Below are 16,675 nucleotides of genomic sequence, written 5' to 3'. Positions count from 1 at the left end.
ATGACTTCCAATGCCTAACTAGGTTCTCTAGAAGTCATTAGAAGGAGGGAGGGAGAAGAGGAAAGTCAGGTTACTTAATCACCTTGTTCCTTTCCTCTAAGGTTGTCTCCAGCTGCCCATGATTCTCACCTGAAGGTCTTTGTTCTTCTCTCATACAGAATAGCAACTCTACATGACTCTGCATGACTTTATATGCCTCTATATGCTCTCCTCCCTGCCGCCACTCTCTCATTCTTTTGAGTTTAGAGCTCATTAGGGAGCACCACGTGGCCCAGCCTTGGTGGCACAGGCAGTAGCGTACTGATCTGCAGTTCTGGAAGCCACAGAGCTGACCATGGATTCAAATACCAATGAAAATACATTAGGCATATGCCTGAGTGCCCAAGATCCTGACTAGCTGGAAGAGCTGAGGAAAGAAAATTGCCCTGTGACAAGATCCCTTCAGGAGTGCCTATCTCTTTCTCACACTCCCTCTCATGAAAAAAATAAATAAATAAAATTAATAAACAAAACAAAACAAAAAAGAAGCACCAGATACCCATACACCTTTGAAAATAGTCCTTTCGTGTAGAAAGCACCCCAAATTATCATCTTCAGAGTGTGCTGTTCCCTGTTAGGACTCTGGTTGATCAAGGGCCTGGACCACCACATCCAAGTTTTATCTACTCACCACTTGTTAGCACCCATGTCTCCATCTTTTACTTAGCAAATACCAGACAAGAACTTCAGAGAATTAATATTAAATACCAAACTTCTATCAAGACTCGGTGTCTTTAGCTCTTTCTAATTTTATCCTCTTTTTCCTACCATGAAGTTATAGAAAGAAAAATGTTAAATGTCAGCAAAACATTTGAAAATACATTGTCAGCAGGAAATAGCAGGAACTAATTATAATCATCCTTTAACAAATTCCACCTTGTGGTCATTTTACGATCTTCATACATTAATAGATTAATATTAACACATTAATATATGTAAAGCATAATCAGAGGAAGAAAATATAGATATTCAATCTATCTGATAATTATGAAAAGAGAATGTGTATAATTAAGCTCATTTAAAATATTATGGACAGCAAGAAACAATGGGAATGGTAAAAGCATTTGGGATAACATCAGAGGGCCCCAATCAGAACATCTGGTGATATCCTAAATTCCTTAAAGACCTTCACGCATGGCATCCCCTTTGCCTGGGGCATTCTTCCCCTCTCTTCTACTCTTGATCTATTTATCCCATTTACCCCTCAGCATTCTGCTTAAAAGTCATGACCTCAGATAAGTCCCTGATCCCAATCTAAGTTATCTTTCACCTCCAGTTAAGGTCACTGATGAAATCTAGATATTTTCCTTCGTAGTGATTATCACAATATAAAAGTATATGTTTACTGTGTCTTCATTGCTCAGTGTCCCTCTCACCATCCTGAAGGACAGGTTTGCCTGGCTTTCCCACCATATTCACAGTACCCAACACAGTGCCTATCAGTATTAGGGGCCCAATCAAAAGTCATCAAATGAATGAATAGTTGAAGTTCTTAAAAAGGAAAAACCATTGCATTTATGAATAATGGCTTCATGTATACTATCAAAGGTGAATTACGCTCTTGTCTTAAGTTTAAGTACATGTCTGTGTTAGGGCTACTGGATATTGTTCCCTGGATAAATTCAAAGGGATATATTTATATGTTTACTGTAAATTAGAATTTTATGAGTCATCTTTTATTCCAGGAAGTCAAAAGTCCAGCTAAGACATAAATAGTCTTAACAAAACAAGTCCTCTCTTAAAAGTTACAGATGACTCACTTTGTTATTAGATACAGTAGGGAGTACCTGCTGTTTTTGCCTTCCCAGCTTCCTCTGTCCCTTGTTTGGGTTACAGGGTCAAGAACCACCCTGGCTGGCCTCTCAGGCTGTGTACTGCACAGTCTCAGGCAGTCTCATTCACATAGACTGTAACCTGAATTAGAGGCTGGAGCTGTGCAACTTAACGGTCCTGACAGAATTCCTGCTTTTGGTAAATGTTCCTCATCTACCTCATACCTCAGTTCAGCCTGTGGGTCTGCTCCCTTTCCACTGTGGTGGACATGTGATCCAGGTCAGCCAATCAGAGTACATCTCTTGAAATCATTGTTTGTTATTGCAGGATTAGGCACAAAACCCAAGAAAGCCCACCACCACTTTATTGGGCATGGGGAAAGGATTATGTGGATGGTGGAAGAGAAATAACGTCTCCTGAGATCTGGAACACTAAGAAGCATGAAATTCTAGAGCTGCTTTTTTTTGTAAGGTTTTTGACATAGAGTATATGTGCTCACTGCAGAGACAGAGATAGTGAGAGTGAAAGTGAGAAATCATCCCCTGGAGGGGATGGCCACACCACACTCCCTTCTTCATTCTCCTCCTGGGATTTTGGGCATTCATGCACACACCCCAGCATGATTTTTCTTTCTTTCTCTTCTTTTCTCTTCTTTTCTCTTTTCTCTTCTTTTCTCTTCTTTTCTCTTCTTTTCTCTTCTTTCTTTTCTTTTCTTTTCTTTTCTTTTCTTTTCTTTCTTTCTTTCTTTCTTTCTTTCTTTCTTTCTTTCTTTCTTTCTTTCTTTCTTTCTTTCTTTCTTCCCTTTCCTTTCCTTTCCTTTCCTTTCCTTTCTTTTCCTTCCTTCCTTCCTTCCTTCTTTCTTTTTAACATAGAATTATTTATTTAATTTTATTTTTATTATTATTATTTTTTAATTTGTTACAGGGCACATGCACTCACCAGAGAGAGAGAGAGAAAATGAAAAAGTGAGCTATTGTGTCTGGTACTTGAACCATAGTCAGCTACGTGAGAGTCCAGAGCCTTAACCACTATGGCACCTGCTGGACCCCCAGTAGGGATTCTTTGCCATAATACAGTAAAAGCCTGCCTGTGGGAGGACCAGCAGATAGTGTAATGGTTACGTCACTAGACATAACCTATGTAGTTGGCTGTAGTTTGAATCCCAGACACAGCAGCTTGAAATTCACGCAGGACATGTGTGCGTACATGCCTAAAATCCTGGGAGAATGATAGAGGACAAGGGATTGTGGCATAGCCATCCTTTATTGGGGGTAATTTCTCACTTTTCCTCTCTGTCTCTCCAATGAGCACAGATGCCTATGGCAAAAACTAAAAAAAAAAAAAAAAAACCTGCCTACGAATGAAGTTTACATGTAGGAAAGCTGAGCTGAAAGAAGTTGAGGGGGTAGGTTCTTGACAAGCTAATAAGTTGCCTCTCTTGCTTAGGGGAGTTTGGGTTGGTTCTCTGTCACTTGCAACCCTAAAAGTGCAGACTAATCCAGATGTATAAGCAAACCATAAATCAGTATCCGATTAACTTTTTTTTGTTCTGTTTAACAGAAAACTGAATATTTTATGTGACAATAGTGATGTTATTTCTTTGACCACAGCCCTCCAATGCCTTCTCATCTTACCCAGCAGGGGCAAAACCAAACCAAAACAAAACCACCATCCACATACGGCCTGTAATCCCAACACGGAAGGCCTGCTTCCTCTCACTTCCCCGGTGTGGCAGACTGTGCATCAGGAACCCTGATTTGGTGCTCCTTACACTTGCCAAGCACGCTTCTGCTCTGAGGCCTTTCCATGTGCCCTTCTCACTGGTACGTGCTTGACTCTATTCAATTAGCTGTTTATATGGCAAATTCCCTTACCATCCCATCTAAAATCTTATTTTCCCAGGACCAGCAGATGACGTGATGGTTACATCTCTGGACTCCCACATAGTCGGCTACAGTTCGAGTCCTGGACCTGGCGGCATAAAACTCACACCAGGCGCGTGTGCGTGTGTGCCCAAGATCCCAAAAGGAAACTGAAGGAGAAGGGATTGTGGCATGGCCATCCCTCCTGGGGAGAGATGACTTCTTGCTTTCTGTCTCTCTGGCGAGTGCATGCACCCTATAGCAAAAATCTCTCTCTCAAAAAAAAAAATCTTATTTTCCCTTTCTGCATTAGCTACCTGGGGTTACCTTTAAAAAATACCACAAACTAGATGTCTTAACAGAAATTTGTTGTCTCACAGGTCTGGTGACCAGCAGTCTAAGATTAATGTGTTGACAGGGTTGGCCTCTTCAGAAGGCTGTGAGGGAGAATCTGCTCAATGCCCCTTGCCTAGCTTCAGGTGGTTTGTGGGCAACCTTTGATGGGCCTTGGGTATAGACAGATCATCCTAATCTCTGCCTTTATCTGTACATTCTCCCTGTGTGTGTGTGTGTGTGTGTGTGTGTGTGTGTGTGTTTTCAAATTTCTCCTTTACATAAGGATACCAGCCATACTGGATTCAGGTTTACCTTAATAATCTCATTTTGACTTGATCATATGCAAACACCTTATTTCCAAATAAGATCATATTCACAGAGGAACCAGTAGATGGCATAATGGTTATGTCACTGGACTCCCATGCAGTAGACCATGGTTTGAGTCCCAGACGCGGCACCTTAAAACTCACTCTGGAGCAAGTGCATGTGTGCCCAAGATCCTGAGAGAAGAATGAAGAATGGAGGAGAAGGGATTGTGGTGTGGCCATCCCCCCAGGGGATGATTTCTTGCTTTTTGTCTCTGTTTCTCCAGCAAGTGCATGCATCTATGGCAAAAATGTCTCTCTCTAAAAAAAGATAATATTTGTAGGTACAGTACTGAGATTTAAGACTTCAACATCTTTCAGGGGAACACAATTCAAATCACAACCCTCCTTATTTTTCTCTGTAGTAGGTATCCCATCTGACATAAGAAATACTTATGTTTTTACTTGCTATGTGTCTTTCTCTCCCATGACTAGGATAAAAATTCCATGAACATGTGGATATATACTTTAAAACAGTGTCTAGGATTCTGGAAATATGTAACTGTTATTTGTTACATGTGTGAATGTTAAAGAGGGGAACAAGCATTCCTATTTTAAAATACTAAAGTCTGGGGCCAGCATGTGGTATGGTGGTTAGGATGCTGGACTCCCACATGGCTGAACATGGGTTGAGACCCAGACCTAGCAGCTTGCTTTCTCACTCCCCCCCATCTTTGATGTCTATAGCAAGTTAAAAAAATAATAATAACAACATAAATAATTCTTTAAAAAATATTAATAAAATACTAAAGTCTGAAACTTCTATTTGCATAGTCGATGATTTGAAGAAAGAAAGCCTTCTCGATGATTTTCTTGTGCATATTCAGAGTCTACAGACTCACCAGCATTCTATCCAAAATCTCCATCACCAATTAACAAATACCTTTCCTTTGAAAATGGACGGGTAGCTAGAAACACTCTGAGCAAGAATGGAATTTAGGAGTGGTAGGTTGAGAGGGGACATAGGAGACGGAACAGAAGTTGAATGAGGTTAAGAGTGGTCACGCACTGGCAAAACTAAAAGGAGTGATCTTTTGCCTAACTTCACAATAAAAGTATGCCGGTGACCTTCAGCGGAGTTACACTGTTTTCATCACCCATTATAACACAAATTTAGCCTGCTACAGCTATTAAAAGTGCCCCCTCTGCCACTGACTGAGATGTATTGTTTCGTGTAACTTCATCGCATTGTGTTATTATCTGTCTTTCATCTGATGCCCGCACTGGAAACGTGGACTGTGGGCGGACAACTGTGTCTTTGCTAGCCTATTGACAATCGGAAACAAGTGGCAAATTGAAAGAATATTTGCAGTGTAAGCGGTAAGTAGTTGAGAGCCCTTACTTGCCTAAGACTTTTACAAGTCAGTAAGAAGACAAATGACCCAATAGATCAAAGGAAGTGCAGATGCCACATAAACATATAAAGAATTGCTCAATCTTACCAGTAGTCAGAGAAACACAAATTAAAGTGAAAACAAAATGAAATGTTTGCCCATCTGCTTGGTAAAATTTGAAAAGGGGACCAGCAGGTGGCATGGTGGTTAAGGATACTAAACTCCCACATGCCTGACTATGATTCAAGTCTTGGACTTGGTGGCTTGCTTTCTCATTTTCTCTCTCTTGCAAGCATGCATATATTTCTGTCCCTCTCTGGTCAAAATAAAAATAAATAAAGTTAAATAAAATAAATCTTAAAAAAAAAAAAAGTTGAAAAGACTGGAGCCAGCAGGTGGTGTGATGGTTAAGCTACTGGACTCCCAAATGGCTGACCACGGTTTGAGTCCAAGATTGGGTGGCTTGCTTTCTTACTTTCCCTTTCTCAATCTCTCTGATAAAATTTAATAACAATAATAATAAAACTAAATAAACAATTCTTTTTAAAAAAAAGTTGAGAAGATTGATGATTTCTAGGTTGATGAGGCAAGGATACTCATACACTCAGATTCTTTTGCAAGTGGGATAATATGTGGAACTACATGTTCACATTCAAAATATACTTTCCCTTTAATCTGAAAATCCTATGTTAAGGGGACAGCAGGTGGCATGGTGATTAAGTTGGCTGGAATCCCACATGGCTGACCACGGTTCGAGGCCTGGACCTGGCAGCTTGCTTTCTCACTTTTCCTTCTCTCTGTCTCTCTCTGGTCAAATTCAAAATAAAATAAAGTAAAATAAAATAAATGAATAAAATTTTAAAAAATAAGATATTGCTAAAAAGTACTTTAAAAAAAATCCTATGTTAAGAAATTATCCTACAAAAAGGGCAACCTTCATAATGATACATACCAATAAGACTCCCGAATTTTAATATATTATAGAAAAGTGAGAGAGGGCCCATTTGGGTCTAAACAAATGAAGAATATATTTCTGGCTTTCTTCTTTCCGCCATCTTGGAGCCTGTGGAGGCCTGCTGGGAACAGGACTTCTAAAAGGCAACTATGTCTGGAAGGCTGTGGTCCAAGGCCATTTTTGCTGGCTATAAGCGAGGTCTCAGGAACCAAAGGGAGCACACAGCTCTTCTTAAAATTGAAGGTGTTTATGCACGAGAGAGACGGAATTCTATTTAGGCAAGAGGTGTGCCTATGTGTACAAAGCAAAAAACAACACAGTGACTCCTGGTGGCAAACCAAATAAAACCAGAGTAATCTGGGGAAAGGTTACCCCAGCCCATGGAAACAGTGGCATGGTTCGAGTCAAATTCCGAAGCAACCTTCCTGCTAAGGCTATTGGACACAGAATCCATGTGATGCTGTATCCCTCAAGGATTTAAAATAATGAAATGAATAAAAATGGATTTGTGTTGAAAAAAAAAAGAATATGATATTTCTGATATTTCTGATTTATAGACTGAAACTCCTGCCCACTGCAGATTAATGATAATTAAACTTCACAATCAATATCAAATGTCAACTGGAAGCAAGGGATGGTTTCTGATTCCCTAAAATACTGTTATGACTTAGGTAATGAATATTTAAGAAAGTAACTCTTCAGCTTCTATATTGCTCCTACTTGAAACAGTTTCTGATTTATGTAAAACTTTAAGCCCCAGAGGTGAGCTTAGAAGATGAAAGATCTGGGCCAGCAGGTGGCGTGGTGGTTAAGGTGCTGGATTCCCACATGGCTGACTATAGTTCAAGTCTCATCCGCTGGCTTGCTTTCTCACTTTCCTTCTCTCTCTGGTGAAATAAAAAATAAATTTAAAAACAAAAAACAAACAAAAAATCGAAGAAGATAAAAGGTCAAAGGGTGTACTAGGAAGCCATCCCAAGCATCCAGGGCCTATGCTCCCAAATTTCACTTTGTTCTCACCATCCCTCCTTGCTTCTGTTTGTAATAAAAGGGGAAAGTGCTACTTAAAGTGAGAATTCCTACATTTTCTGACATTATTGGAGTGGCGTATTCATATCCAGAGACAGTACCTGGTGGGTCCCTTTGAAGAGAATTCCAACAGGAAAGAGATGGATGATTAGGTTTTGTTTTTAGATTTTTTGCTTATGGGCTGGCTGGAGAGCAACAAATAGAGACAGAGAGAAAGGGAAAGTGAGAAATCACTCCCCCTAAGGGGATGGCCATGCCACAATCCCTTCTCTCCTCCATTCTCCTCAGGATTTTGGACATGCACATGCACACACACACTCCAGGCATGATTTTCATGCCACCAGGTCTGGGATTTGAACCACAGAGTAAGCCATGTAGGATCCAGCACCTTACCCATCACACCACCTGCCAACCTGAGTGGGTTTTTTTTAAAGTTTATTTTATTTTATTCTTGAGAGAGAGAGAGAAGCACCCTAGATAGTCTCCTCACACTGTGATCCCCTTTCTCCAGCCCTGTAGCTCATCAGGATCATAGGCATGTGCCTTGCTCAGGCACTTCCCTGGCTTGTTTTCAGGCTGACCCCAGGATTTGAATCCCAGGCCAGCTGTGTGGCTTCCAGCACTGCAGTTCCATCTGCTATTGACTGGGCCATGAGGCTGAACCAAGAAGAGTTATTTTTATGGTGCTGAATTTCTTGGCATAATAAAATGAGAGGGACATAGATGTTTCCTGGGGAACAAAAGAAAGTAAGGGGCAGGGAATTGGGTGAGATTTGAGGGGTTCTAAGAGTGAAAGGGGAAGCCTTCCCTCGAAATATAGAGAAAGAGCATCTATCGTGTGTCCCCGATGGCCCTGGCAGTCTTCCTACGCTCCTCCAACACTTCTCAGTGCAGAGGGGAAACGTCAGGATTGGTAACAGCCTCCAGCTGGGAACTCCCTCAGAACCAGCTTCAGCTTTGGAGCTAAGACTGCTCGCTGGGGCAGCCTCCAGCAATAACTGAGGCAGGCAGTGAACAAAGGTCTTGCATGTCTGTGGGACAGAGGACTCCTTTAATGTACAGTCAGTGCTTGGAGCTCCCTTGTCTTGCCAGAGCATTCGTCATATCCATACAGGTTTGATGGCTTCCCCTGCCCAAGCCTGCCTCCCTCCACTTTATCTTCGCAGCTTTGACCACCTCAGGAAACCTTTTCTATCCTACCCTGTCTTCGGCATCTGCTTACTGAGAGCGCAGGTAGAGACTTCCCATTTAAAACTGCTAAAGTTTTGGACCAGCAGATGGCATAATGGTTATGTTGCTGGCCTCACACAGTCAAGCAGTTCGAGTTCTAGACCTGGTGGCTTAAAACTCATGGTGGGCACGTGTGTGCTCCAAAATCCTGAGAGGAGAATGGAGGAGAAGGAATTGTGCCATGTCCTGGGGGTTGATTACTCACTTTCTGTTTCTCTGTCTCTGTCTCTCCGGTGAGCACACACACCCTATAGCAAAAAAACCCTCTTTAATAAATAAAACTGCTGAAGTTTAACACTGACGGTAGCTTAAGAAAGTCTGTGAAAGGAACTATTTCTCATTATATTTATTTGTTTTTTTCATGAGCGAGGAAGACAGAGACAGACAGAGAGACAGGCATCCCGGAGTCTTCACACTGCGATCCACCCCCAGCCTCAGCCAGCCTAGATTATGGACATATGCATAAACAGTGAGGTACCTTTCTCTGTGGGTCTGGTTTTGTTATGTCTCTGCCACTATCTGGCCTCTCCTTTTCTTTTTTTGTCCTTAAAGAGAAATGAAAGAAAAAAAAAAAACCCATTAATATTGCTACCTACTTTCTTTTATAAGCCCCAGATTCTTAAATTTAGAATTAGGAAGGAGCCAGTCCCATAGCCTAATAGTTACGGAAGCTAGATCCCACCTGGCTAAACATGGTTCAAATCCTGACCCTGGCAACTTGAAAAACATGCTGGACATGTGTGCCTATGTGCCCCAAACCCAAATAGGATGGAGAAATGGAGAAGAGATTGTAGCGTGACCATGTTGCACTGGGGAGTGTGCTGTCTCTCTCTTTCCTACTCTCTCTACCTCTCAGTCTCTCTCTGCAGATGCAACCTCTGGCAATTAAAAAAATATATAGAATTAGAAAGTACCTTAAAATCTATTCTAATCCAAGCTCCTCACTGTGCATCACAGAGCATGTCCATAGAATCCTTGAAAATTATAATTTAGGTCTCCAGTTACAAAAGCAAAGAAACAATAAAAAGCAACTATGTAACTGTCATAGTAAGCGCAGTTAATGTTCCAAAATGATTTTAACTGATGTCTGCATTATTTAAAATTACTTTAATACCAAGTGGTAACATCCAATTAGATAAACTAGCATTTAAGTTATTAATGTAAAAGATAAAATTCAATTTTTAGGATCTAAATTTTTTTAAATTGGATATATTTTTCCTTTCATAGCTTTCAACTTCTTAATTGTGTTTTTTTAAGCCCTTCTTTTTCAAAAAAGCAATGTATCTCACATAGGGCCACTTGATTCTCCTGCTCTAATTGAAATTATATTAATTTGACATAGTGTATTTGGGGAGGGGACATTCGGTATTTTGTTAAGAAGACAGAATACACTAAAAATTTGTAACTTTAGGAAACCAGCACATAGTGAATGGTTATGCCGGTGGACTCACATGGCCAACCGTGGTTTGAATCCCAGACCCAGAGGCTTGAAACTCATGCTGGGTGCATTTGTATGCATGTCCAAAATCCCCAGAGAAGAAGGGATAGTCACTATGCCACATAGTCATCCCCCCGGGGGTGATTTCTTGTTTTCTGTCTCTATAGCAAGTGTACATGCCCTATAGCAAAAAATCTAAAACAACAACAACAACAACAACAACAAACACTGTAACTTTAGAAAGAAACAATAAACAAAATTAAGTAATTTTTATAAGCTTTCCAATATATTAGGGAAGAAATCGATATTCAAAAACGGGTGCTCTGTATCTAATGGGATATATTTGTCAATTCCTTCTGTTCTCTAACCACTCCCTTCTCTGCCCTCTTTTGCCATCTCTGCTGAAATTTCATCTCTACTTGACTCTTTCTCCTTTACAAAAAGGAGTTCAACTTCCTACCCAGACTGTTTAACCTTCATTAATCCACTTTCTGTCCCAGCTGGCTGGAGCAGACGCCATTATGGTGACATTTCTCAACCTCTTAGGAAGGCTCTGACCCAGGAAGACCCTTTCTCTGGAGCTACTTTGAGGATCTCTGTTGTACCTTTGACCCCCTCTCTCCCATGACTCAATGAACCCGTAGTTCCAGGGCAAAATGGCTGATGAGTCCATTTTGTACTCATCAGCCAACTGTATCTGGTTTCTATGAACATCGTGGAAGAGCCAACTCATCTACACAACAGGGTGGTTTTAACTACAAAGTACACGCAGACAGCTGAGCATCTCTTCTCTGCTACTATATAAGAGGGTACTTCCGAATGAAAGACAATCACTTAGATGAATGATGTTTACTTACATATGTGTACATACATGTGCTATATGTTGGCTAACAGGAGTAGGCTCTGTGTTCACAAGCATAAGGGTGGGAATATTTCACATCTAAATATATTTCACGATTATATAGATATATAAATGATAGTATAGCTCATATTATAAGTGAAAAATTATTTTGCAGTTTAAATCTTAAGCAGTTTAAATGGGCATTAACCAGTAAGATTAATTTCTGTTTTTAATACCAGCTCATGATAAATAGAATTCCTTTTGGAAGGAGTTTGTGATCTAAACAAGACATGTCAAAATGACATATAAAAATTCTCTAAGAGGACCAGCAGGTTTTGTGGTGGTTAAGACACTGGACTCCCACATGGACAACTGTGGTTCAAGTCCTGCATCAGGCAGCTTGCATTTCTCTCTCTCTCTAGTGAGCCCACAGGCCCTAGAGCAATTTAAAAATAAACAAATACTAATAACAATTTTTTTTTTAATTAGCTAAGAAAAACTTAGACTTTAGTATTTTGGAGAGAAACTAGCCTTAGACTCTGCCCTTTGTTGGCTTATCCAAGTTGAGATTATTCAAAGTTTTCCTTTACACAGCTGAAATGGGTAAGACTTGATGACCATCATCTTTAACTCATTTACTTATTTATTCATTCATTCATTCATTCCTTCATTTTAATTTGACCAGAGAGAGACAGAAAGAGACAGAGAGGAAAGTGAGAAAGCAAGCCACCAGGACTTGAACCATGGTCGCCCATGTGGGAGTGTCCAGTGCCTTAATCACCACGCTACCTGCTGGTCCCAACTCATTATATATTATTAAATAGCCATGTATTTTTTCCAATATTAACTAAATATTCCAGGCGTATGGTGAGGAAAAAGGAAGATAAGAAAGTGTAGAGCCAGAGACCCTATATTGATAAAGGGCTGTGAATTTAGATCTTTTTTTTTTTTAGAGGTTTTTGCTATAGGGTATGTGTGCTCGCCAGACAGAGAGAGACAGAGAGACAGAAACTGAGAAATGACTCCCCAGTGGGATAGCCATGCTGCAATACCTTCTCCTCCATTTTCCTCTCGGGATCTTGGGCATGCACGCACATGCGCCTGGCATGAGTTTAACCAACAGGGTCCAGGACTCAAACCATGGTTGACTACATGAGAGTCAAGCGACATAGTCATTATGCCAACTGCTAGTCCCCATGAATTTAGACTTTTGACATTGCTTCCAAAGGAGTTTACACAAAGATACTCTGATGGAATTGAAAGAAAACACTCCTTTACAAATTTAAAATTGAGATTCGTGGCTAAACTACATCACTTTTAGTATACCATAGATTTAAAAAATAAATCTTTGGTCTTCTGATTGGCACAATTACTTTGTGTCATAATTTTTTGGTATTAAAGTCATTAATTTGTTAAAATGTAAACATTTGAAGCAATTTTAAAAATAATTATTTATTTAATTTTATTTACCATTATTATTAATATTATTTTATTTGCTACAAGCACATGTGCTCCCCAGAGAGAGAGAGAGGGAAAATGAGAAAGCAAGCTGCTAGGTCTGTGAAATGAACTGTGGTTAGCCATGCAGGAGTCCAGCATCACCTGTCAGCCCCCATAGCAATTTTTAAAACTTATTTTAGGGGCCAGCAGGTGGCATAATAGTTAAAGTGCTGGACTCTCACAAGGCCAATTGTGGTTCAAATCCTGGACTTGGCAGCTTGGTTTCTCACTTTCCCTCTCTCTCTCTCTCTCTTTCTCTCTCTCTCTCTCTCTCTCTCTCTCTCTCTCTCTCTCTCTCTCTCTCCTTTTCTCTCTCTAGAGTGAGCTCACATTGCACTGTAGCAAATATGAAAAAATAATAATTATAAAATTAAATAATTATTTTTAAAAATAAAATTTATTCCATCATTTTAAAATAGGGGCTGGCAGATGACATGATGGTTAAAGGTGCTGGACTCCCACATGGCTGACCACAGTTCAAGTCCCAGACCTGGAGGCTTGCTTTCTCACTTTCTCTCTCTCTCTCTCTGATCAAACTGGAAAATAATAATAATAAATAAAGTTAAATAAAATAATTATATTAAAAATGTTGATATATAAGAAGCCTTAAGAAAGAAAGAAAGAGGGGGCCAGCAGGTAGTGTGGTGGTTAAATGCGCTGGATTCTCACGTGGCCAACCATGGTTTGAGTCCTAGACCTGGCAGCTTGCTTTCTCCCTTTCCCTTTTTCTCTCTCTCTGAACAAAATTTTCTTTTTTTTAGAGGTTTTTGCTATAGGGCATGTGCGCTCGCCAGGAAGACAGAGAGAGAGAGACAGAAAGCGAGAAATCACACCCCAGAAGGGATGGCCATGCACAGTCCCTTCTCCTCCATTCTCCTCTCGGGATCTTGGGCAAGCATGCACATGCACCCAGCGTGAGTTTAAGCCACCGGGTCCAGGACTCGAATAGCGGTCGACTACATGGGAGTCCTGCGACATAGCCATTACGCCAACTGCTGGTTCCTCTCTCTGGACAAATTAAAAATAATAACAAATGGAATTAAGTAAATAAATAATTATTTAAAAAGAAAGAAAGAGAAGAAAGGAAGGAAGGAAATGGAGACATGTTTTGTCTCTCTCATCCCCTCAGAAGACCTGAAATCATTTGGTTAGGATGCAATATTTTCATCAGGTAGCAGGAGCACTTTGTATAAGCCTAAGGAACCTAAGACATCTGGAAAGAAGGAAGTGATGGACAAGAATGAGCTGTATATTTAAATAAAATCTCAATAAATACTTTTGGGGGGGGCCTCTGTATTATTAGATTTTATGGACTCTAAGGAGTCTTCTAGTCTTACTATTCCACATGTTAATGTATATTTTTTAATTATTTAGTTTTAATTTTATTTACTCATTCATTTATTACTTCTTAAAAATCTTTGACCAGAGAGACAGAGAGAGGGAGAAAGTGAGAAAGCAAGCCACCAGGTCAGGGACTCGAACCATGGCCTGTCATATGGGAGTGTCCAGAGTCTTAACCACCACACCACCTGCTGGTCCTGTTAATGCATATTTTAAATATATAATATTTGTACCTTTAAGGCATGCTTTCTTAGTCTGGAGTCACTATCTTGCCTTAGTAAACTGATAGAAACAGTATGTGTGTAAAGTTGTAAATGTTCAACCAAAGTAAACTGCAATCTGATATATGGAACCATCAAGTGAGGAAAGCGATCTAGAAATTGACAATGAAGGTGTGATTTAACCAGACACTGATGCCCCTCAAAGATAAGCCTCACAGAAATGTCTTAAAGAAGAAAGGAGTAACAACCAAAACAGTAGGAAAGTCAACACTCATGAGTTAGAAGGGAAGGTTAATTCTGTGTGGTGAGTCAACGGAGGTCATTATTTGAATTATAAATATCTGGAAAGGGAACTTCTTCCTCTTGTCTGCCAAGTTCCTGAAACTGCATTGTCCACCAGGGAAGCATTCACAGTTACTTCAGCAAATCCAACAATAGTAGAGACACTCATTTGGGTACCTTGTAACAGGCTGAAATATGAAACTAGCTGTCCAGGTGGGATGGGAAAATTACACTTTTATGACCAATAGGAATTGGTCTGACTAAGGGCATTTAGTGAAGATTAGGAGAGAAAAAGATACCGATAGCACCAAAGGGGAAAAGAAACTTAGAGCCTGAATTCCATCTATGCTACTGGGTTGATGGTTTTACTTGAGTGGTTAAAATGAAGGCACAGTAAAAGGAAGAAGGCCCTTGGCCAGGTAAGGTAACTGGATTCCACATAGCCCACCATGCTATTTGAGTCTCAGACCCAGAGGTGTGAAAAACACTGAAACACTCAGAGGTTCTAGTCTGTTCTACCTGGTGGCTGCCGCCCCATTGTACATGGTCATGCTTAGCCAGCATCCGGGCCTGCTGTCGGGCTCCAGCCTCCTCAGCCGCGCTCCCTTTCTCTCGCCACTTCCCAGCCATGGACCCCCGCAAAATGAGTGAGCTCCGGGCCTCCGTGGAAATGTGTCAGCAGGATCCGAGTGTTCTGCACACCGAGATTTGCTTCCTGAGAGAGCGGGTGGAGAGCATTGGGGGTAAAGTACCACCAGCCACTCAGAAAGCTAAATCTGAAGAGCGTATGAAGGAAGAAAATACAGATAGTAAGAAGGTGGAGGAAAACACAAAAACAGAGGAACCATCAAGTGAGGAAAGTGATCTAGAAATTGACAACAAAGGTATGATTGAACCAGACACTGATGTCCCTCAAAAAATGGGAGATGAAAATGTAGAGATAACTGAGAAGATGATGGATCAGGCAAATAATAAGTAGCCACCATTGAAGCCCTAAATGATGGTGAACTACAGAAAGTCACTGACTTGTTTACAGAGGCCATCAAGCTGAACCCATGCCTGGCTATTCTGTGTGTCAAGAGGGCCAGTGTCTTCACCAAATTACAGAAGCCAAATGCTGCCACTCAAGACTATGACAGAACCATTGAAACAAACCCTGATTCAGCTCAACCTTACAAGCAGCTAGGAAAAGCTTACGGACTTCTGGGCCAGTAAGAAGAAACAGCACATGATCTTGCCCTTGCGTAAACTGGATTATGATGAAGATGCTAGTGCCATGTTCAAAGAGGTTCAACCAAGGGCCCAGAAAATTGCAGAACATTTTGGAGAAAGTATGAGCAAAAACATGAAGAGCAAGAGATCAAAGAAAGAATAGAGTTAAGAAGGCTCAAGAAGAGCATGAGAGAGCCCAGAGGGAGGAAGAAGCCAGAGGACAATCCAGAGCTCAGTATGGCCCTCTTCCAGGTGGCTTTCCTGGGGTAATGCCTGGTAATTTTCCTGGAGGAAGGCCTGGAATGGGAGGGGGTATGCCTGGAATGGCAGGAATGCCTGGGCTCAATGAAATTCTCAGTGATCCAGAGGTTCTTGCAGCCATGCAGAATCCTGAAGTTATGGTGGCCTTCCAGGATGTGGCCCAGAACCCAGCAAATATGTCATAATATCAGAGCAACCCAAAGGTTATGACTCTCACCAGTAAATTGTCAGCCAAGTTTGGAGGTCAAGCATAATGTCCTTCTGACAAAGTAAAGTCCTTGCTGAAGGATAAGCAACATAAGTCACCTAATGGATGTCGCAATAATACAAACCAGTGTACCTGTGACCTTCTCATGAAGAAAGCTGGATGCTTCGAAGATAATCCCTACCCCTCCGCCCTAAATACAGCTAAAGCATTTTACAGTGGTTTGCCATTAGGGTATTCATTCAGATAATGTTTTCCCAGTAGGAATTACAAACTTTAAACACTTATTAAACCTTAAAAATATTTAAAACAAATTAAAAGGGTGTGTTAATTCCTACATTTTTTTCTTTACTAATCATTTTGGGGCTTTTCTCTGAATTATTGTTCAAGGAAGGTATTTAAATATGGAAGATTTATTACTCTAGTTTGAGTTAAGTAAAGGTTTATTACT

General features: G+C 40.6%; 1 pseudogene; it reads left to right on the top strand.

Moving 5' to 3' along the window:
* Window positions 1–15,174: 15,174 nt before the first annotated feature.
* On the top strand, window positions 15,175–16,312 carry LOC102492505 (hsc70-interacting protein pseudogene; annotated as a pseudogene).
* The last annotated feature ends 363 nt before the right edge of the window (window positions 16,313–16,675 follow it).

This window comes from Tupaia chinensis, unplaced genomic scaffold (genome assembly GCF_000334495.1).
Source record: "Tupaia chinensis unplaced genomic scaffold, TupChi_1.0 Scaffold138407_1, whole genome shotgun sequence".
Lineage (NCBI taxonomy): Eukaryota > Metazoa > Chordata > Mammalia > Scandentia > Tupaiidae > Tupaia > Tupaia belangeri.
Note: the sequence above shows the minus strand (reverse complement) of the source record. Positions and strands in the feature narration are given on the sequence as shown.